This window comes from Periplaneta americana, chromosome 3, assembly GCF_040183065.1.
Source record: "Periplaneta americana isolate PAMFEO1 chromosome 3, P.americana_PAMFEO1_priV1, whole genome shotgun sequence".
Lineage (NCBI taxonomy): Eukaryota > Metazoa > Arthropoda > Insecta > Blattodea > Blattidae > Periplaneta > Periplaneta americana.
In genome coordinates, this window is record NC_091119.1 from 111,143,342 (window position 1) to 111,168,962 (window position 25,621).

Consider the following 25,621-nt stretch of genomic DNA (forward strand, 5'->3'; position numbering starts at 1 on the left):
AGATAAACTTGAGAGTGGAATAGAATGAAAGTTAAATGGAAAGGAAGAGGAAAAAAGTAGAGCACAAAATAAGCCGTTGTACAATAGAATCACAAGGAGATGGAGAGGGCAGAGCAGTTCTCTTGTAGTTGGACGAACTTCTCACTGCCAGTGTTTGAGCAACACCTCAAGTTGCTCTTCATTTCCTTGCCCTTCACTTGTCTGCCAATTATGTAACGGACTCCGCGACTTGTGACTTGGTTATCGCGGGAGACACCGCTACGCTATCGCTACTGTGTGCAGGAATGTACTTCCGCGAGGTCATATGACCTCCAAGCACACATTATCGTACCGGAACTTGGCCTACTACTAAAAGAGACTGAGAAATCTGCTTCCTTAATTACGAGACTCCTAGAATGGACACATTCTTGGCAGAAGACTTCTATTTGGAGGAAACGCAGTGTCTCTTAATTTATATTACTTTAGGTACAAGTCATTTCAGAATCTTCCAATTTAACTCTTAACTAAAAAAACCTGCTCAGGTTGTTTAAATAAACTTGGCTAAAAAAATAAAACCCACATGAAAACCCACTATGTAATGTCAAATCTTGAATGTCAAACAAATGGTAAAAACACCAAAGTAATATTATTTTAGTTTTTGACTGAAACAAGTAAAATAAGGAATAAAAAAAGGAAACCAGCTACAGCTTTATGTCGTTATTTATTTATTTATTTATTTATTTATTTATTTATTTATTTATTTATTTATTTATTTATTTATTTATTTATTTATTTATTTATTTATTTATTTATTTATTTATTTATTTATTTATTTATTTATTTCAGTTTATACTTATGTTTGTGATACCAATTGTTATTCATAATATACGAAAGTGATAGTTACAAAAGTAACACAAACAAGCACATTGTAATTTAATAACACATTTCTGGTAATTTTTGTTCTATAAAAAATGTTTAGGCCTACATGTATTTCAAAATTCATTGATATGATCCACAACTATGCATAATAACATACTTCCCCTGTTTTTTGTTCACTATCATTCTATAAATTCTGTTAACTGTAATTTGCGATGAATGCAGACCAAGTTAATCAGTGCAATGTTACAAACTGACCAAAAGAAAAGTATTTCAGTACCTAATCTCCCCACCTTGCAACCAAAAATATAAAAAAATATAATTAAACAACAATTAATTATTGGACTAAATTAAGCAGGAATAACGTTGATGTTCACTGTAGGAGAAAACAGTTTTTCATTTGTAATTGCAGTAGAACACAATGTACAATGCACACACACAAGTACACTATAAAAAGGTCTATATAAAATAAATTGGATTAGTTTAAAAAAATAACCGCAAAATAAAACCCACCTGAGTTGGGCTTCTTTAAAAAAATCTGCATTTTTCACAAATCTGATCAGAATAAATGGTACAGCGGATATAATAGAAATGTGTGAGTATACAAGCTATCATGGATACTCGTAATAAGTTATCGGAATATAATGTACCAGCTATACATGATATTCGTAATATTGGAATATGTTAACTATAGGCTGATATTTGCAATATTGGAATGTGCCAGCTATAAATATTTGTAATGTTTGAATATGCCAGCTATAGTTAATATTCGTAACACCGGAATGTGCCAGCTATAGTTGATATTTTTAATATCGGAATATGTTAGCTATAGCGATATTCATAATACCGGAATGTGCCAGTTACAGCTGATATTCGTAATAACGGGTTGTACCAGCTAAATAATTCGTAACATCGGGATATGCCAGTTAACTTATAGCTGATATTCGTAATATAGGAATGTCAGTTATAGCTCATTTATAACTTCAGAATATGCCAGGTATAGCAGATATTCATAATACTGGAATATTCCAGGTATAGCAGCTATTCAAAATATCGAAATATGCCAAGTAAAGCTGATATTCACAGTATCGGAATATTTCAGGTATAGCTAATTTTCGCAGTATCGAAATATGCTAGGTATAACTGATATTCACAGTATCGGAATATGTCAGGTATAGCTGATATTTGCAATATCGGAATATGCCAGGCTTAGCTGATATTCGCAATATCGGAATATATACTAGGTACCGGTATAGCTGATATTCGCAATATCGTAATATATCAGGTCTTAGCTGATATTTGTAATATCGGAATATGCCAGGTATAGCTAATATTCGCAATATCGGAATATGCCAGATATAACTGACAATCGCAATATCGAAACATACTAGGTCTTAGCTGATATTCGTAATATCGGAATATGTCAGGTATAGCTAGTAATCGCATTATCAGAACATGCCAGGTATAGCCGATATTCGCAATATCGAAATATATCAGGTATAGCTGATAATTGCAATACCGGAACGCATCAGTAGTAGTTGGCACTCGTAATTTCGAAGTACGAGGCCTGTCTAAAATGTATCCGACCTTAAATTTTCCCGCGCAAAGTAGTGACTCTAAGGTGGCGCCACTGTGCACGGTGGAAGGAGGAACCGTAATGCGCATGCTTGAATTTTTTCACCGCATTCGCTTGTGCCAGTCACTGGCTGGTGGTCGCCAAGTAAGGTGCTGTTCTAAGTGTTTGTCGGATTTAGTTTTCTCGCAAGATGACTGAACGAATTGAGCAAAGATACTGCATCAAATTTTGTCAAAAGTTTGATGATTCTCAAAGTCAAACAATTCGTAAGATTCAGCAGGTGTTTGGGGAAGATGCGATGGGTGTAACACAAATTAAGGAGTGGTTCAACCGATTCAAAGATGGCCGCACATCAGCGGAGAGTGAGCAGCGTTGTGGCAGGCCCCAAACTGCTCGGAGTGCAGCTGTTGTTGAGAGGGTGCGAAATTTGGTGATGGCAGATCGTCGTTTGACCATGCAGGAGATTGCCGAAGAGGTTGGAGTGAGTAAAGATTCTGCACATGCAATTTTGCGTGATGATTTGAACATGAACCGAGTGGCTGCGAAATTCGTGCCAAAGTTGTTGTCCCCGGAACAAAAAGACCTCCGTCGTGACATTGCACAGGACCTTCTGGACACCGCCAACACTGATCCTGGGTTTCTGAACACCGTGATAACTGGAGATGAGTCATGGGTGTACGGGTACGACCCAGAAACAAAAAGACAGTCGTCGCAATGGAAGCATCCCGAGTCTCCAAGGCCGAAGAAAGCATGGCAGGTGCGAAGAAAAATCAAGGTGATGCTGACTGTTTTCTTTGATGTCCATGGAATTGTGCATCACGAATACGCACCGGAAGGACAAACGGTGATAAAGGAGTACTATCACGATGTTTTCCGGCGACTCCGTGATGCAGTTCAGCGCAAAAGACCAGACATGTGGACGGCGAACAACTGGCACTTGCATCACGACAACGTCCCCGCACATTCATCCCAATTGATCCACACTTTCTTGGCCAAACATGGAATTACAAACGTTCGCCAACCTCCCTACTCTCCAGACCTGGCTCCTTGCGACTTCTGGTTGTTTCCAAAATTGAAGACACCACTGAAAGGATCCCGTTTTGAGAGTAGAGAAGAGATAATGCGGAACGCGACGACGGAGCTGAACACCATTCCAAAAGGAGACTTCCAGAGGTATTTCCGGCAGTGGAAGGATCGGTGGGCTAAGTGTGTGCAAGCACAAGAGGCCTACTTTGAAGGGGATTAGGGTCCCAACCCCGTCAGGTATTTGAAATATTTTTTCTGGCTAAAGGTCGGATACTTTTTAGACAGGCCTCGTATGTTAGCTATAAATACTGACTGATAGTCCTGTTATCGAATTAAGGTATAAAGTTATGTCTTAATAAACTTACCGGCTGTGGTGGATACTTATAATTTCGAAAATGCTAACAGTTAGCACTGCAGTAGCGCTTATCAACTTTGGGACTTACAGATTGATTCCGCTTTCCTAGTCATTAGCGCCATTTTTTTGACTATTGAATGCCTTCTGATTCAAAGTAATTAGATGTTGTTCCTTGTTGTTCTATTCCAGGCCATTTTTGTTTTCTCTTTGATTCGTTTGATTTCGTGAAATCTGTACAAATATTGTTGGACATATATTGCAAACTCAGCAGTTTTCTTCATATTACCATCCCTCTCTGAAATCATTCTCTACGCTATCAATTTACCCTGTACTATCAGATTTTTCTGAATTCTTGTGATTACTTACCGTAAAGACTTTATCAGATGACTTGCGTTGTTTATCCTGAATTCACAATTTCAACTTTTCCCACCTATACCATATAGACTCGGTGGCACTCCCATAACATGGCATCAGCACGACGTCGAGCCTTAACATATTTTAACATCCAAAAATATCAGCAACGAAGTTGACAGAAATTGGAGATATAATAATTTTATTGTGACAGAATAGTTTCTCAGACTATCAGTTTCAGTCACTGCCCTCTCTTTCTCAACGTATATCTTCTGAAACTCGGCGCTGCCGTTAAATGAGGCAAATACATAAAAGAAGTTCACCGCTGTGACTCTGTGAACAGCATACGCAAGGTTCGATTCCCAGCGTGGGTGGAGATTTGTCTCCATTCCTTGGGACTGGGTGTTTGTACCTTGACTTGTGATCGTTCTGTAATATCTCCCCGTCGGTTCCGCATCGTGCAGATCCTATGGCCACTGAGACCTGCGATACGGAAATGTCTGGTATTGAGCAAATGAAATCTGCTCTCCTGTGACTTCCTCCCCTTGTAGGGGGGGGGGGTAGAATAGGGGAACAGAAAGAGAGAAAGTGAAAAGAAAGAAAGGGCAGGCGTAATAAGAAATGTATTAAAACAGCCGTTAAGATGAACGAGAATATTCTTGATGGCCCTTTTCATGCAGTATCTGTGAACAATATAAAACTTGTAACCTCATTTTCAGAAAATAATAAGCTCAATTGGTATTTATAATAATATTAATTATTGCGATCTAATTTTAGTTCTGTTGATTGTAAATATATTTCAGGTTTATTTATTCTAATGTCTATAATTCGTAGATAAGTAATAACAATGAATTTTCTTTTATTTCAGGTAAGTGCTACGGACTTTAGCGCCAAGCTGTAAAGTAATATACACTTGTTAGAAAATGGCAACATAACCAATCCAGGCAAGTATTAAAATAATGCAAGTAACAAAATTCATAAAAGTAAGTAAAACAATAAAAGAGTACCTAACTGAATAAACAAGTATTATTTATTATTAATTGAACAAGTTGTGCATTGTTTTATACTAAGGCATTCGAAAAGTAACGGCAACATAGTTACTGCTTCACACTAAATTTATTTAGATTACTTTTGACATTACATACTTCAAATATAGTCTCTTGCCATGTCAACAATACATTGCCAAATTCTTGGAAGACGGCAGACTTCATCTGCAGCAACATTGCTGGATATCTCCCTCACTGATCAATCTAAAGCTCTTCGGATGTCAGCTCTTGTTTGAAAGCGAATGCCTCGCTTCCACCCAACTTGCAATAGTTCAGTATGGTAGGACTTCTCTCCCACAGGCTTCTTGTAATGCTCTAAAGCCTGGGTTGCATGTTTTTCTCTTACAACTTGGATTTTTATGAAGCACCTTTGTTCGTACCTTTAGGGCTGTATTGTTTACTATAAATCAGAAATAGCCACTGTATTTACAAAATATGACTACCGGTACTTCGAAACTTTCAATGTTGCAAATTTATGAAACAATCGCTGCTCTATTACGTAGTACAATATTTCAATGGTCACCGCTAGGAGCACTGATTTACAGCATTGTTGTCATTACTTATCGAATGCCCTGTATTACTGTTCTGATTCTAATGGGATATTCTGAAACACGTGTCGTTCTCGGTGATTGGTTACTGTGCTAGCCGTTTGATCTGGGATTCGCGGGTTCAAACCGGGCAAGAGCGATAGATTTTAAAGGACGATAAAATTATTAACATTGCTTCCACTGGGAGGGAAGTAAAGTTGTGTGTACAGTTTTGTAGATACGACATGTGAGAACCCTGTCTTTGATAGAGAGCTCTGGGAAGAATTAGTCATTTCTTGTCCACGTTGAATTTCGAGGCTGACTACACTTTCCAGTTGCAATGGTCGTTAAATTTTAATACTACTACTACTGCACTAGTACACTACTAGTACCAGTGATAGTACTAGTACTATTGCTACTGCTACCATCACTACTACTACTACTACTACTACTACTACTGCACTAGTACACTACTAGTACTAGTGATAGTATTAGTACTATTGCTACTGCTACCATCACTACTACTACTACTACTACTACTGCACTAGTACACTACTAGTACTAGTGATAGTACTAGTACTATTGCTACTGCTACCATCACTACTACTACTACTACTACTGCACTAGTACACTACTAGTACTAGTGATAGTACTAGTACTATTGCTACTGCTACCATCACTACTACTACTACTACTGCACTAGTACACTACTAGTACTAGTGATAGTATTAGTACTATTGCTACTGCTACCATCACTACTACTACTACTGCACTAGTACACTACTAGTACTAGTGATAGTATTAGTACTATTGCTACTGCTACCATCATTACTACTACTGCTACTACACTAGTACACTACTGGTACTAGTAATAGTACTACTAGTACATTGCTGCTGCTACTACTACTACTGCACTAATACACTACTAGTACTATTGCTGCTGCTACTACTAGTACTGCTATTACTACTGCACTAGTACACTACTAGTATTAGTAATAATACTACTAGTACTATTCCTGCTACTATTACTACTACTACTACTACTACTACTACTATCACTACTACTACTACTACCACACTAGTACACTACTGGTACTAGTAATAGTACTACTAGTAATGCTGCTACTTATAATACTACTACTGAACTAGTACACTACTAGTGCTATTGCTGCTGCTACTAGTACTACTACTACCACTACTACTGCTGCTACACTAGTACACTACTGGTACTAGTAATAGTACTACAAGTAATGCTGCTGCTACTTATAGTACTACTACTAAATTAGTACACTACAGGTACTAGTAATAGTACTACTAGTACTATTACTGTTGCTACTACTAATACTAGTAATAATACTACTAGTACTATTGCTGCTACTGGTAGTACTATTACTACTAGTAGTACTATTGCTGCTGTTACTGCTACTACTATTACTACTAGTAGTAGTACTATTGCTGCTGCTGTTACTGCTACTACTACTATTGTTACTACACTACTGGTACTAGTAATATTGCTGCTGCTACTTCTAGTACTACTACTACTACTACTACTACTACTACTACTACTACTACTACTACTACAACTGCACTAATACACTACTCATACTAGTAATAATACTACTAGTATTATTGCTGCTACTACTACTACTACCAATACTACTACTAGTTAGTGAAATACATAATCCTAGGACGTCTTACTCATATCTTTGTTTACAAACAAAGTGATAGGGGGATTCATCGAATCCCTATGCGAAACGTTTATGCTGTTCGTGATTGTTATTGTGAGTATGGTTGGAACTTGGAATTGTGGGGATGTTTGGAATTTAAAATACAATTTTGATATTTCTTTTCATTTCTGTCTTTATACTCCCCGCATCAATGTCAATGTGAATGGGGAAATCGAAGGCTAAACAATTAAAACGTACGCGAAAAGCGTCCTTGCAACGGAATGTTGGGATGAAGAAAACTGCATATATGAGCTCCAAATCTGTAGGCACTTGTCTCCGAGTTTCGCCATTCATTTCCACGAGACACATTATATACAGAATTCAGTGAGACGAACCGAATGGAAAACCACGAGACACCTCACATGTTGTTACACATAAAACTTATACTTAGATAACGTCACCATATTAACAGAAAGTGTGACCAGATTTCTCGAATGTCAAGCGCATAAACGTTTGACGTTAAAGGAAAATAAATTCTGTGAATTATAATAGTCCTTCATTATTCGATTGAAAACAGTACTACAATATTAAACGTTACGGATACCGTTACTGAAGAACCAATAGAAATATGATGGTCTTAAATGTAGAGAGAGTTGCTGACACTGAAAACAATGCGTATCTTGTTTTATGAAAACCTCGTTTGTACTACATAAATACTTAAATAGCGTCTGCGGATGTATAATTATTATGGAGATTTGTAATGTGATGGAGTTACCTAGAAACATTCACGTATTGTATACGTTTCCTTATTTATTAAGGAAATAAAGAGAGACCAACTAACATTAATTTTAAAGTAGATCAGTAAATATACTATATGAGTGTTCTCTAAATATTATTGACTTTCGTTGACTTCTGGAAGTGGAACAAGTGGAACTTGGATAATTCTTGTCAGTTGAAAAATGCTTTTCGTCAATGAAATAAAATTGAGTACCGTAAAAGAGCATTATGCCTATATAAGGGGTTAAAGAAATATAAACATTCTTCAAAAATTAAAAGTTATACTACTGTGAGCTGAATGACGCTTTGGGATTTGCGCTTCACAAGGACGATTCTATAAGACCTTTTTAAAGCCAAAGTTACAAATGAAAGCATTAGTGGATGAAAGGGTATGTTACATTTGAGTTTTCTTGGTGAATGAAGGTGGTGAGCTATGTAATGTTCTTTCACATAGCACCTTATGTCAGTTTGTCTTGTCATCTATGTATATAATTTTAACTAGTAATGGAAATTACGGGAAAACGGCTGAGCGGATTTTAATGAATGCCCCTCATTTTGAAGCTTGACATCCAAAGATGTGCGGGAAAGTAGCAGTTTTCAGTGAAATATCCATTTCCCTACATAATTTTCCTATTTTCCAAAATCTTTCTGTCGTCAATTTTGAGAACTAAAAGCTTTTCAGCATAAGACAAAAGAATAAAATAAACATTATCATGGAGGCCATGACTCCAGGATTGTCAACAGACTCTCTGACATCATAATGCCAAGTAAGCCGATCTTCATTTGTGTCATTTTCTGAGCTTCAACTTCAAAACGTATTACGAAGGTTATATTATCATGAATTTACAGATCTGATTTTCTGTTGTGTAATTTTATTAGTACAGCTGTGTAATAGGTTGTTAAAAAACTACGAAATTCAAGAAGTTGTGTTGACATTATCACCATTAAAAATGAAATATTTCAGGTAATTTCATGGTGTGAATATTTGTCACTATTGATACTCATTAGGCCTAATACTATTATTGATGATATGAAAGTGAAATCTTTTGGGGTTATGTAAGTACCTAAACGTAGAGAATATCTTACATTAGAATCTTCATTTCTATAATTTTCTGAGTAGGCCTAACGACTATACATGTAATGTTACTGAAAGCTACAAAACTTACGTAAGACATCATCGTTTAAAAAAAATTAAATACTTTTATAGCTGTTATAAATCAAGTGGTGTGAATCTTCTTCGAATATTAATGGCGGTGCAGTGTAAATATTTATGTGTGATTTTCTAATTATCCTAGGTAGTAGTGCAGTACGAGCTTATGGCCAATAAATACGTCATTGATTGAACATAATATTATGCTAACGTTTTTACGTGGCCAAATAATGTCCAGCATTTATTGATATCTAACACATTCCAAAATGTCATATTCTTGCAACAATCCGCAATGACCTGAAATAGCTATGAAAAAACAGCTGATCGTCTTGACATTATTATTTGCATTTTCGCATTGAAACTTAAAGGAATGAAGATGGATGTCAAAGAAAAAATACATGGCATAAAAATCCATTCAGAGGAAGTTTTTTAAAAAGACAATTTTTTTTGGCAAGATTACACTTCATTGAGTTTTTACGTACGTTTCATTATTATGGAAGCAAATAATTATCAGAATATCTGGTATTCTGCCTGGAAAATAAATCTGAAACATACTTATTTAAGCTTCTAACGAACTTACTCTGCAGCATTTGCTGCATAAGCCCCTAATAGTATATAGAAATACAAAGAGAATGAAGAACATATTTTACAGATGCAAGTGGGTTTTTGTGTATGAAAGTGTCATTTATCTATGGTAATATTTGTAACATAACCCCTTCATCTACTACCGCATTGACAACGCTCCTTACGAAACCTCAACAATAGAGAGACTATACCACAGTCTATATATGTATACAGTCACGAAGCTTGAGTTGTGAGGGTGCTAGGAACAATAGTCTGTGCCGGTACTATTTCGCATTGTCTGTAATGAGGCGATATTAGCGATCCTAGTGGTTAGCAACTATCTGTGGGTGCATATTTACTACGTATTGAGCTTCGGGACTGTATATACTAGGGTTTGACTATACCATAACAAGACAGATGGAATATAGTAGCTACACGTCGAGAAGAAAAAGAAGTTATTAGAACATTTGATGTGTCCGTTAACATTGGGAGACTTCACATTTTAGAACGTTCCTGTGCATGTGATGAAGTGGAGTTGTTTCGCAATCAACTGTAGCCACTTGTCAGTTTTCATCTCGCGTACATCGCTTGTGAAATTTCGCTTGTCTGCGGAATTAGTTCATAGACTAATTTTATTTTATTCTCTTACCAACGTTGTCATATACGGAGACTAAGATGAAGGCAGAAAATAGGAAAGATTGAAGAATGCTAAGTTGCAGTGAGAGACCTGCTTTTGGCAGAACACTATGTACAGTATGTAGGTTCTACCAACTTTGTCAGAGTACAGGAATCTACAACTGAAGTTTTTGGAATGAGTCTTAAAGTTTTCTTTCCTTATTCTTCTTCTTCTTCTTTTTATTTATTTATTTTTTTTTTTTGTAATCGCACATTTTGTATCTCTACCCTGTTTCTGTGCGCCAATTGTCTTTTAATATGACGGGGACTACAATTGAGATAACTATATATTTATAATTCAAAGACAAAATATCTTAGTAACGGGGAAGTAAGCTATGTACTGTTTTGTATACAGTAATATAATTACATCACCATTAGTTTTAAAAGCCATAGAGCAGTGGTCATCAGCACTCGCTGAAATGGGTAAAGGGTAAGCCGAGTAACATGTTGTTCCTCGTCGTGCAGCAAGAAGAGGTAGAGAGTATACCCGCCAGCAGCTACGAATGAACCACAGTGCAGTGTCTTCTCCGCGGATAAGAGACGCTAGCCCGAGGGTGCTCTGTGCTGATGACCGCTACCATAGAGTTTTGGGATTATTTCAGCATTGCCTGTATATCTTAATGTGGGTTTTAGCATGGCCTTTTCCATGAGCCTTTCGTCCAAGATTAGTTTCATTTTCCTTAATTATGGTAATGTCACCACGTCATCAGTTATCAGTACCGTCTTAGACAAAAAAAGACCAGCTGCCATAAAATTAGGTGCAAAATAAACATCCTTTCCTTAGTCATATGAACCATGCGTTGTCCGAAGGTGGACTTAGACAAATGCACGTTACAGGAGGAGAACGGTCATTTTCTGTGTGTAAGGCTGTACAAGAAGACATTAAGTCGTTTTGATTTAAAAATGATTATTTATGCAATTTACAAATTCATTATTTTGATTTTAATTCTACATTTTTTTACTATTGGATATGAGACTGCCAATTCTTCTTGACATCTCTCCTTCAAATGCACTTAATTTTGGTACGTCGTTTGTCTTTAAAGGAGACCTAATCATAAGCATCCACTACGGTCTTATACATATTATCTTAAACTAAAAAAGAATACGATATAATTATTGAAGGTGTAATTTATATTTAAAGATAAAATTGTTTATTATTTTAAGAAGGAAGAATGAGCAATGTCGTAGCATGTATGCGTGTGAGATTCGTATTTGGAGACGAGCTTTGATTTGAATTGGTGGCTTTCCTCCGAAAGCGGTATTTGAAATTGTTTTTCTTTCATTTTTCAGTCTTATAAACAGAGCAAACAGCTAGGGGCGTACGTGTGACCCGCATTCAAAACCTCTGTCTAGTACAGTATGCGTTATGCATAATTCAACATTCTTTGCTCTAGAAAAGACCCTCTGAATTCAAGCATCGACACTCTCTGCCATGTTTTTAGAGATACCAAAGTGAGAAGGAGTAAGATTCATAAAACCAAATAATCATATTCTTCTGTTATTAAGCTCTTTTAAAAATAAAATATAAATAGAAGAAAGTGAAAAGAAGGAAACGTACAAGAGAAATATGTTAGTGCAGAATATGAACTGGAGGTGGTTTTCGAGACCTGTGCTGTGTTGCATTTGATTCCATTTTACGATCAGGGTAAACCTTAGTTTATTCGTTCGTAAGTCCTTTTGGTGTCTTTTTTTTATCTCTATGGATACTTAAACTTGTCAAGTTTATTTAGTTCCTTCAATAATTTTCAGGACTTTGTATCACTGCTAGGTCTTCTGCTTATATCCCTTTTCTTACTTTTCCCTGTATACAAACTGTAAAGAGAAAGTGATCCTATACTGAAAACATTCGATTTGGAGATTGTTTGCAGAAATAAAGGCGTTCAGTAACCAAGAAATTGAGAAAGTGGTTTAGGATATACTTTATGTCTATCTGTCAAAGCCGCCGGCGTGGCTCAGTCGGTTAAGTCGCGTGCCTTCCGGTCTGAAGTTGCGTACAGGCGCGGGTTCGATCCCCACTTGGGCTGATTACCTGGTTGGGTTTCTCCGAGGTTTTCCCCAACTGTAAGATGAATCCCAGTTAATGTACGGTGAATCCTCGGCCTCATCTCGCCAAATACCATCTCTCTATCACCAATCTCATCGACGCTAAATAACCTCGTAGTTGATACAGCGTCGTTAAATAACCAACTAAAAAAAACTATGTCAATGTACAGAGTGGGCACAAATTCTCGTTACCCCCTATAAATACCTCAAGTATAGACACTATGTAATTCCGGTCATAATGCAGACATACATCCACTTTACACTAACTGTGTGTCCTAAGGGTTCAAAGGGTTAGTATGTCTCCCATTATTCTCCTCACACAAAATTATGCGTCGCCAGGTTCGGTGTGCTATTCAAATCAGCATTGCTGGTGTAATCTGTTGGAAAGCGCGTCGCACGACGTCTTTCAATTCATCAATGGTGTCGTACCATTCTTGTGTAACAATGCTCTTGATGAAACCCCACAGCGCATTGTCACAAGTGTGAGGTCAGGGCTGGAGCTGGTAAGAAGGGTGATCCAGGGCCAATCCAGCGATCTGGAAACACAGTTCTGGCGTCTTGTCATCCCACTTGATGTGTGTGGATATAAAGGGTAAAATTGAGGCGGTGTCGGGTGTAGTTTAGTTTTTGGGTAGCTCAGTCAGTAGAGCGTTGGTGCGCTAAGCCAAAGGTCCCGGGATCGATACTCGGCCCCGGAACAATTTTTCCCTGGAAATTATTAGAGTACAAGTGATGTTTCTAAAAAAATGAGTTAAGTGCATCCAGGGCAAACTAAAGTATAAAAAAAAATTAGTTACAAAGGGATATTATCTTTTAACAACACACACTAAAATTTAAAATAAAATTAAAACTTTACGGAATTACGAAAGTTTAAACATTTTCAAGCACATTTTCTCAAAAGTAACTAAAGTGCATTTATACCCTTTTGCTTTTGACCTTCTCAAAGATCGATATTTACCAACTGATGAAAGTTGTTTATAGCCTACATAGCCTGTAAGTGAAAGATGTTTACTCCTGCACAGTAATGTTGAAGTGCTATAAATTCCCAGACTCAGTAGAATAGTCGTTTTGTTTGAGTTCGTCCGACTGATTGCTTCGACCGGAAGTACTTTATACTTACAAAATAATGTGTATTTCTATTAACATTAGGTGATATCGCAAAACAGATATCATACCTGTATCTGAGATCAGCGCATCGAAATACATAGAATCACTTCGTTTTATTTGAAGACAAATATTTCATTGTCGAACCGTGTTATGGAACTTGTAGGCATATGTAGTTCCGAAGCGTTGGAAATGTTAAATTTCACTTCACGGGTAAATACCCAGAAGTCTACTTCTGAAAGTATAAATGTGTATACTCTAGCAGGATTCAGACCCAAAACCATGATTTTCAGTTGAACCTGAGCTTTACACGTTGCTTAAATTAATAACATTTAGTGAATACATATTAAAACTATATTATACCTTGAAGCGCTGGCCTCGAAGTTTTTCGTGTGCCTGTACATGAGCGCAGACAACCATAGGAGGGTAGGGGAGAAGAAAGGTGGCCGATCCGTATATAGACGATCTTTCAACTTTGAATATCAATTGACATTTAATCTGTTCAGTTGAACCTACGTTGCAGCTTGAATACCCAAGAGGTATTGAAAAATTCTGGAAAAAAAGAAGTGAATCAATTCAGTTTCGGGATTTTGTGGAACGAAAGAATAATTTCTTATTTGAAATTAATAGCTGCTCGAGCATCGTGACGTCAGGCAATTCGAATCTAGTGCTGTCTGACGTCACATGAAGATGTAAGAAAAACTTTCAGTATCTCCGTCTGACAGTAAATTATTTAAGCCTGTTGTGCCCAGTTTTAGCTGTTTCGAGACCAATAACTTGCAGCAGTGTTCTCAAACTGGGCGGTCACGACCTCCAAGGTGAGTCGTGTTGTCATTTACGGGATTGCGAAATAAAAATAACTTTTTAGTTAGTTATTTTACGACGCTTTATCAACATCTTAGGTTATTTAGCGTCTGAATGAGATGAAGGTGATAATGCCGGTGAAATGCGTCCGGGGTCCAGCACCGAACGTTACCCAGCATTTGCTCATATTGGGTTGAGGGAAAACTCCGAAAAAAAACTCAACCAGATAACTTGCCCCGACCGGAAATAGAACCCGGGCTGCCTGGTTTCGCGGCCAGACGCGCTAGCCGTTACTCCACAGTGTGGACTAACAATAACTTAACGTGTATAAAAGGCATTGCCAAAAACACATTTTCTGAGAAAAACGAATATCTATATTAAAAATACATTTTAGGTCATCGGCATAGCCCAGTCGGCTGAGGTGCTTGCCTACCGATTCGGAGTTGCGATCGGGCGTACGTTTGATTCCCGCTTGGGCTGATTGCCTGGTTGGTTTTTTCCGAGGTTTTCCCCAACCGTAAGGCGAATGTCAGGTAATCTGTAGCGTATCCTTGGCCTCATCTCGTTATCACTAGTCCCATCAACGCTAAAAAAACCATTAGTTGATACAGCGTTGTTAAATAACCAACTAAAACACATTTTATTAGACACATAGGCCTAATAATACGAGGGCGATTTGAAAAGTCTTTGCCTTTTTTCAGCCACAATAATAAACATAGACCTACAGGGAAATCAAAATACAGAGCAGTGTTCTAAGTACCTTTGAACCACCGCGGTTCAGGCATTTGTCCCATCGAACCACTAATTTGGAGATGCTGCTGTTGTAGAATTCGACCGGTCGAGCGCGGAACCACCGCCGGACAGCGGTCTTCGCGTCGTCGTCGAAAATAAACCTCTGGCCTGCCAGGAACAATGAACAGTGAGGTTCTCATCCATGGCAACCCCAGGCCTCATGTGGCAAACAGGACCTCCGCCCAACTGCACTCATTCGGATGGGAGATTATGGAGCATCCACCGTACAGTCCAGACCTCGCCCACAGTGATTACCACGTGTTCAGTCACTGAAGAAGTTCCTGGCAGACCAGACGACGACGCGAAGACCGCTGTCCGGCGATGGTTCCGCGCTCGACTGACCGAATTCTACAATCTACAACAGGAGCATCTCAAAACAAGTGATGCGATGGGACAAATACCTAAACCGCGTTGGTGACTACGTGGAAAAATAATCAAAGGTACTTGGAACTCTGTATTTTGATTTTCTTGTATGTTTATTATTGTGGTTGGGGGGGGGGGGAGGAAGTGGACAAATACTTTTCGATTTGTCCTCATAAAACACATTTATTAAAAGCTACAGTCTAAAGTTCATATTTTTAATGTGATGGATCCTTTTTTATTTTTAAAATGTGTCTGTACGTGCTTCCATATTAAAAATCACAAAATCAAATTGTTTTCAAACGATAACAGACAACTCCTGTATTAGGTTTTCAGTGCTTGCATAGACGAAAAGCTCTTTCTACATATAAGTCGCTAAAATACGAGTAATTATTGTTTTCAATGCTTATTTTATTTCAGGCACTGGTAAATAGGACGTGTTCACGTTTGAATAAGTCCAGACTTGTGCGGCACGATGTACGAGAAAAGTCAAAACTCACTTCGTCAATTCTAATACGTTGTTATCAACGAAGCTAGACAATTTGGCATAGGTTGTCATGTAATTTATTATTATCGTTATGATTATTATTATTATTATTATTATTATTATTATTATTATTATTATTATTATTGCTACCACTGCCTCTACCACCACCACCACCATCACCATTACCACCGGCTACCAAGATTTTTCTAATTAAACCACATTTTGTGTTTTTGATTTCAAATAAACATTTATTAATTTCTTACTGAAAATTATTGTATTTCATAGGCAACATTATCGGGTAGACCTAATTTGATTCGTAGATAGTGAATGTGAATAAAAATAGTGAAATAGTTGAAAAGAAATCACTGCACACAGATATTAATGCGAACGGCGTGCTTAAAACTTACTTTTTCGGTATCAGTGATGCCAAAACGCGTATTTCCGTCACAATCTCGAAATCGATTTTAGTAGTAGTACGTAACTATTTTCTGTAATGAGACGGTAGAAGAAGTAGGGAGAAGAAGAATATGTGTGGTAGAGAAGAAACGAGAGAAGAAAAAAAGAGAAGGTCGTAGGGTATAAATAGAAGAAAGAATGTCGATATTTACGCAATTAATGTGACACATTGTCCCGCACCGTGGCGTCGTGGTCTGAGGCATCCTGCCTAGGACTCGCGTTACGGAATGCGCGCTCGTTCGAGTCCCCATGGGAAAGAAATTTTATTATGAAATTTCGGCCAATGTATGGGTACAGTGCCCACTCAGCATCGTGATGCACTAGGTAGCGAAATCCGGTTGCGAAAGCCAGCTATAACGGCTGGGAGGATCATCGTGCTAACCACACGATACCTCCATTCTGGTTGGATGATCGTCCACCTCTGCTTCGGCATGTGGGCGTGAGGCCAGTAGCCGGTAGCAGTTTTATACAAAAGCTACTGAAGATAAGCCATGCAACACGATACCAGTGTTCGAAAAAAGTTATTCAGGCATGCAGGGTGTAGCAGCAAACTTCATTTTTTAAATGACTTCTATATTAAAATTGAGATATTCCGAATAAGTATGTAAAATTATTCAATGATTGAGCTGTTTGGACGTTTTCCATTGCTAAATTCTAGCACAACGTTTCTCGTCAGGTGAAAACCTACTGTGGGGATCGTTACAAACAGCTAGCCTGTCTGACTAATCGACGACGGTCAGGTCGGTGCGAAATATAAAGATGGAACACACGATGTCATAAGCTGTTGTAACGTGAACTATACCATTGAACAATTCACCGTTGCTCTCCCCCCCCCCTTCATTCAGATCAATGTAAAATTATGTTGAGTAGGCCATAAAGGTAAACAAAACATTGTGACTAACCAAACTTTACCACAGATGCTCAAAATAAGAACCATTTACAGCCAAACAAAGTCCCAGCCTGTCACGAAAACAGTCCATTGTAGATACGAGATGGAACAGATCAGTCATGTAATTATGAGAAAGACAGTGGTCTGTTTCCGTAGTAGACTGGGACATTGTTTGGCTGTGAATGATTGTCATTTTGAGGATCTGTGGTAAACTGTGGTTAATTATAGTGTTTGTTTAATTTTATGGCCTACTCAACATGATTTTATATAACTTATCCCAAGTTTGAAGCCCACGAAACAAGTTTAATAAATAGTTAAAAGACATGAAACTGGAAATTGATAACATTTCTACACATACATTCGTAAAATAATGGAGATTCGGAATATGTAAATTTTAATATAAAGTGTCATGTAATAAAATAAAGCGCTGTCACACCCTGTATGCCTGATTAACTTTTTTCGAACACTGGCATAATATTATATGGTTTATTTCCAAAAGCTTTTGTATAAAACTTTTTTTTGTAAAATTAAAATTTAAGATGTTATTAGTAATATTCCATACTTGTTCATTCTGTATACATTTTTATAGCGAGAAAGTACATAATATTTTGTACAGTTTATCGCACGAGAAAACATATGCATTCCCGTGCTTGTATCTTTGCTTCTCATAAAAACCTTCCTTCACCAATAGGATTCAGGGAACAGAGTCCCTCGGATTTGCGGCGTCTGTGTCGCGCTGATACCGATATCCCCGTCAGTCTGTATCCCGCTTATCCCTCATAAAATTTCCCTCACGTTGCAGAAATCTTCTCTGTATTGTTCTCCTCTGAAAATATACCCAACGCGACCTCTGCTTCCCAACTCGGGTTTCGCGGAACCTAGCGGCTGTTATTTGAGACGTCTAGATGTTCATTTATTCAGTTATATAATTCTCTGGGACGCCTACACCATGTTAAAGAGAAATACAACACTCGTATGCGTTTCAGATATTTTTACGGTCACGCATAAGGTCGGGTTCGGTATTTGTGCATTTTCAGGGGAATGAAACTCTTTTAAGCCAACCTTTCCCCGTTTACTTATGGTAATAATAATAATAATCACCATTTCATACAGATCTCCGCTCAATTCGTCCGCTGACACTGAATTTCTATCAATTTCAAATGGTTTATATGTTTTTTTAATTACAATGCTGCTGTAAATACCATCTTTTAGAACAGATTATGCAGGTGTTACATGAATTACACACAATTTTAAACACCTTTATTTTAACTAGTAGTGCATATATCGTAAACATTGCTAAACTGAAGCATACTGTACTTGTTTAGGGGTAAGGAATCTGTTTTAGAGTGACCTTTAGTGCGCGTTACTTGTGTTTGTGAGCAGAATGTCTGCTGAAGGACACGTGACGTAATATATATCCCGTGCACACTTATTCTCAGTCAAATGTTGTTGGACTAAGAAAACTATGTTTACATATAGGTAACCATATGAGTTTTGTATTACAAGTTAAGATCGCTAATTACTGAGAAATCGAAAGCAATTAATTAGTATCCTCTACAATTTTCATGACAGTGCAATGTTAATGTTCAATAGCTCTAATTCAGATTTAAATGTCACATTCACTTACTCACTCGCTCGCTCACGTGATTACATCATGTAGCATAAGCTATATTACACATTTTAGAAATAAATAAAGAAAAAAGAAAGGAAAATTCAGGAAGAACAACTCTCCATTTCTATTAACAACTCAAAGGTTCCGCACCGTAGTTGCATGGCCTAAAGCGTCATGCCTTGAATTAGTGATGTGGAATGAGCGCTGATTCTAGTTCGCATGGAAGACGACATTTTCTCATGAAATCTCAACCGAACCGATGCCCACGCAGCATCATGATAAATTTGGGGAGGTAGCCTATAGTGAGTAGCGAAATCTGTTTTCGTAACGTTATATCTGTGCTGATTTGTAAGGCTAGCAGTCGGCTGTTCGGTCTTGACTCTTCATGTGCTGTCTCATGACGGATTTATTTTTAAAAACTTAAAAGTCTTCAGATTTCGTGAGGGTATACTCACATCACGGGGGAAACAACTAACGTTGGTAACACTGCAAGCCATAAGAACGAGAGGAGGCCGGTAAAACAGGGAGGTGATAGAACATTACGATCAGTTGTTGACGTAAGACATAATATGCATAAAAGGCATAATATACATGAAATAAAATATTCGTCTAATACAGAACTATTGGTAAAATATTGATTCTAAAAATCGAACCAAGTGTCTGGAAGGGATGTATTTTATTTTATTTTAGTAGGTTATTTTACGACGCTTTATCAACATCTGAGGTTATTTAGCGTCTGAATGAGATGAAGGTCCGGGGTCCAACACCGAAAGTTATCCAGCATTTGCTCATATTGGGTTGAGGGAAAACCCCGGAAAAAACCTCAACCAGGTAACTTGCCCCGACCGGAAATCGAACCCGGACCACCTGGTTTCGCGGCCAGACGCGCTGTCCGTTACTCCACAGGTGTGGACGAAGGGATGTAGAACAGTGTATATGTGCAGGGGTGTGCGGTAATGAACCTGCCATTTGTAAGTAAGTAAATACTATTACCATTAAATGCCGACAAGACGCTCTTCAAGGAACCGCGTATAATCGCGTATTTACAGGGACTGCATATTAGGCGATTATTCTAATTTTGACTTGTACTCATATAAAGTATTTCTATTATCGTTTTCCTATTGAATTACAACTACTATGGACAGTAGTATAATATTACCCCATTATGCAATACGTCAGGGACATTCACAGAATCACAGTTACAGAGACTTCGAAACACCAAAGAAAATAAACTGAGCTGCAAAAATTTCCACCAAGCCAACTGAAGAAAGTTGTTTGAGGAGGGTGTAGGAAAAGGGTATGTAACTACCTGTATGTAGGTTTAAACGTGCAGTAAAGGGCCAGAAAAGAGGGTGGGATGTTTTGTGTAGACTTAAGTGAGCAGGTGAATACTATATTATTATTATTATTATTATTATTATTATTATTATTATTATTATTATTATTATTATTATCATCATCATCATCATCATCATCATCATCGTCCTTGCAGGTATTAGGCCTAGTGGCCTGTTAAGGTCTCCGTCCATCTTTTCAGGGGGCATCCCTAAGATCGTCTTCCATGTGGTATACCGGAGAATTTGCCTTGAGAGTCTGGAACGGTCCATCCTATTGACATGGTTAAGCCATTTTTGTCTATAGCAGTTGAGATGTTCATAAATAGGTGTAATTTTCAATCCTTTTGTAATTAGTTCATTCCTTTTGTGGTCAAGCAAGCTGTAGTCGGCAGTCCTCCTTAGAAATCTCATTTCCGCAGTTGTTAGGCGTTGAACATATGAGTTTCGGACAGTCCAGGCCTCACTACCATACATGAGGACAGGTTTTGCTAGAACTTTATATGCTTTTAACCTGGTATGCTTTTGGGTTTTCGTGGTTGTGAAAACCTGGTTGATGGTTCTTAAAGCTCCATTAAAGTGTTGAATATTTTCAGATATATCAGTAACAGGTAAATATGTCAAATTATAACCTATATATATTTAAATAAGTTTACCCGTTCTAACGTATAGCTTCCAATGCAAATTTTACTCCTAACTGGCTGTTTACCTTGGAACGCCATAATTTTTGTTTTGTTTGGGGAAATTTTCATATTGAAATTTTGTGCTATTATATTCAGATGATATATTGAGTATTGCAGCTCGTCTTCATTTGTAGCAAAAAGAACCTGATCGTCTCCATATAATAATGTATCTAGAGTACAATTTCGGAAGAGCGGGATGTTTCCATGAATTGTTAGTTGCCAATGTCTGATGATGGAGTTGATTATTATTATTATTATTATTATTATTATTATTATTATTATTATTATTATTATTATTATTTATTTATTTATTTATTTATTTATTTATTTATTTATTTTAAGAAGTAAAAATATAGAAGCAAGGCGCTCCCAGGTTGTAGAAAAAAGTAACGGGGCGGCGCCCTGGCACGAGCACACCCCTGTATGTGTTTGTTTATTTGTAACTGTACGCGCTTGCAATTGCCTGGAAACCTTCTACTCTAGTTTTACTTTCAGTCAGTCATTCCTAAGGCCGGAGCTGAAACATCATATGAACAAACGCACTGAAGCTCTACGGTCCGTCCTCCAATATGACGGACACAACAATGCCATTGATTGTAGAACAATAGCGGTATGAGAATGGAAGCGGCAGATTATTTCACACTGTAGAACAAAGCCTCTTTGTTCATAAATCTCCGAAGATCTGACGGGATTCGAAGTGTGCCCTTAGTTGACCGAACTAGGACTGCTGACGTTGACATGGAGTAATGTTACATTGAGGAGTAACCGAAGTTCTCTGAGGAAACCAGGTTTTGTCCATTAGCGATGTTGCAGTATAACAGCTGCGTCAGCTGACTACCTTGTGGCCACATGGATCGATGGATCGGTGCTTAGCGAGGAGGATGCTTCGGCCGATGTCACGGACTAGTGCTCTACCGTGACGGTTATGTCGGCCATTGGGTCACCTGCTGGTGCCAGACTCGCATAACAAGTGCGATTTTCGGGCACTGCAGTACCAGGCCGGATTACACTTGGTTATCGGCTGTCCTTCGTGGGGGAATGATTGTCTCTATTACTACAGTCTTGGTAATTGTTCCTGTAGCTACTTTCGCTGTTATTATTATTATTATTATTATTATTATTATTATTATTATTATCATCTTCTTCATCATGTTACAGGAATTTTTAATGACTAAATGTATTAACCTACTAGCTAGTGCTTCACATGTAATCCATATTCAGAAGCTTTTAATAATAGTCGTTAATGCTCCATCCTATTCACTGGAATAAATATTGATGGCATTTCCACCACATTTAATTAGTTGTACATCTTCAGTTTCTTCATCAAACTTTCGATAATACATTTTGTTTGCAAGTTACATCAAATGACGGCGTGGTATGATATGGGTCAGGGATGAGAGTGGTACAAGCAGAGTCCTGCAGGCTGGCCCACCGCTCAGCACTATCAGTCCTAATGCGTAAGCAGCCCACCCCATCCAAGACCAACACTGCTTGGCGCGGCCGCTTCCTAGCCCATCCCGCTGGGCCCACCTTAGCCCACCGCACTGTTCAGCACTCGTCTCAGCACTACATTGACCTCATCCAACCAGTTAATTGCATTCTACCTGCTTTCCTGCTTGCGCGCATTGGTTGTCCTTTCGCTTGGCGTGTGACATGAGCATACCGGACACATTGCAAAATTAAAATATTTTCCACTGCTGTCGAACACAGATTTAAAATCTGTCCCTTTGGTACTTTTTCAAAATTTCCATTTGACTCTGTATTTTTAAACTGTCTAGCAGCGATTTTCTCCTTCACTACTTTTTCTCTAGATAGATTATATTTTAGAATGTATGCTTTCTCGGCCGGTGTCTGTGATGAAGTTTTTCCGGGCTGAGATGCCGTGGTCTACTGGTAGACTGGTAGACTACGGCATCTCAGCCCGGAAAACCTTCGTCAGGCTGCTATTACACTATCAAAATTTTTTGGCAAAGATCTTTTCATAAAATACATATTATACAATATATGACAGTGTAATGGTTTTTTTTATAAAAGTTCCTTTGATAAAAGATCTTTTATAAAATGTAAGTGCAGCTTGTTATCTTTGATAAAAGATTTCTATACCGTGAAACAAATATGGCGGAACGCAAATATAACTGAACTGTTGCTACCACAAAAGTTCTGATATCGGAGTATGAAGGCTCTCTAAATATTTTAAAAATCATTTATACTCTCATTAACTAGAAAATCATTTTCTCTTTACCAACAATGTTTATTATAAAATATATTTTTTGTTTCATACAACATTTTCGCTAATCCCAACAATCTTGACCATTTTATTTTTATTTTATTTATTTATTTTGCTAACAAAGTGAGTGAGTACAAATTAAATTTATAAAACAAAAATGTTTCTAGCCACTACCGTAAGAGCCAGGCTCGTGTACGATGAGGTCTTAGCCAATATAATATAAAATTTACAAAGACAGTTTACTAAATACAGTAATTAACTTAATTCAAACCGGTAACACACAAGAGCAAAAAAAAAAAAAAAAAAAAAAAAGAAAAAGAGAGGAAAAAACACATATAATATATATTGATAATCAGACAGAAGCCAATGATATTCAATAAAAACATGAATATAGTCTACAGAAATAAAAAGGTAAAAAATACACACATTTGTTAGTATTATACTGTATATCATGAATAATTTTATAAATTACTTTTTTAAAAGGTTCAATTTTAAAATATTTCAAATTTGGCAAATGGTTTGTAATTGTATTCTAAAGTCTTGGGCCGAAGCTAACACCATGTTTAAGTGCTGCACTTGTGGAACATTTAGGCTGAATTAATGGGAAAGTAGACTTTTGTCTTCGAGTACGATATTCATGTCGATTATACCTTTGTTATTGATATCTCTACATAAATTCATTTGTTAATAATTTCGTAAATCAAATTGACTGTCAAGGTTTGTCAAGAGGCAGCCTTGAATTTCGAGGAAGCAAATATACTAGGCCTACTGTGTACATTATTTTACCAACGTCTATCTAATTGCAAGACTGCTTGTAAATATCTAAAATCTCGACTGTATTCCTGTTCTGTTTTTTTTTCGTAACTACTATTTTTCAATTAGTATGCATGTGTGTAATGGAAATTAAATTACACTATATGCTTACATGTGTAGTGCATACGGTACACAGTATTTATGCGTGAAGAGAGCCTTGAAAATTAATGTGAGGTTCAAAAAATGTTCTCAACTGACATTTTTTATTCCTGAAAATGCTTTTCGTACTTCATGATTTCGGTTGAAAATGAATGTGAATTTCTTATCTCTCCCACAGCTGACTGTCATAAACACGTAATTTTGTAATCCAATACTTGCTGTTTACGTTTTGGAAAGTTACTTAATTATTGCCTCATGGTCCGAGTTTTGAAAGATTGCGTGTTTGGAGATAAGGCCTCCCCGTAACTTCATTTTCATCAAATGGGAATTACATGACATAAGCAAAGAAATCGTGTGGCGATTATTCGATTTCATTGGTTATAAAATATTGATGTAATTATGAGGCGATTCTGAATTTGTGACGCAAAAAATGGAATCCTGTCAAAAAAAACCGTGATCCTCCAAGTTGGGAGTCACATGCGACGGGCTGGTATCCCACCATGTAAAATCAATATGATTCATAAGTCATAATCTTCGCATTCGAAAAGCAAACATCGGACGTCCCAGAAGAAAAGGGAGCAATGGACAAAATGCGAAGATGAACAGGCTGGAATGTCTAATACCTGAAGTGAAGAAGAAGAAGAAGAAGAAGAAGAAGATTGGCAATACTGGCGATCATAGACAATTTCTTATCTGTTATAGGCTTGTGTAGCCTTACATTGAACCTTTCAGTATCTTCCTACTGTTCAGACGACAGGCAAGCGTGAGACTAGAAAACAAGCGGTTCGTATGTGAAGCGTTTGTCTTTTCTGCCGAACAAAGATTGGAGAGTTTCCTCGGTTTTAAGAAAGAATTAAGTGTTCTAGGCAGAGGGGTAAGTTGTGCGAGGGATATGAAATTGATATTCTTCCCCATTTATGACATGAAATTCTATACTAGAGATGAACAAAAACTAACTGCCGCTCTCGCCCTCTGTGTTCCTTGCACTTGCCTTTCGAGTCTCGTCATTCTCGTGCGCTTCGAATCTCGAACATCATTCTCGAAATAGTATTTGATCGGCGTGGAAAGATTTCGTAACTCTGAATAACATACATCACTGAAATAAATAACATTATAAATGTTTAAATGAGACAAAAAGACAAAACAGAACAGTATCTTAGTTACCAAAATGTTCTGGTTCTATTATATGGTATTACATATGGTTATATAAATGAAAAAAAAAATTCTCAAATAAATTTGCATTTTTAAGAAACATAAAACATAACATTAATATCTTTTTACTTCAGATTGCACACTTTATCTTAAACATATGAAAAGAAAATTCCTACTCTTTTCATAAGGGCCTAGTA

General features: G+C 37.3%; 1 protein-coding gene across 2 annotated transcripts in view; it reads left to right on the plus strand.

The window, feature by feature from the left end:
* Window positions 1–25,621, plus strand: part of LOC138696384 (uncharacterized) — a 485,809-nt gene that overhangs the window by 152,218 nt on the left and 307,970 nt on the right. The gene's annotated exons all lie outside the window — the stretch shown is intronic.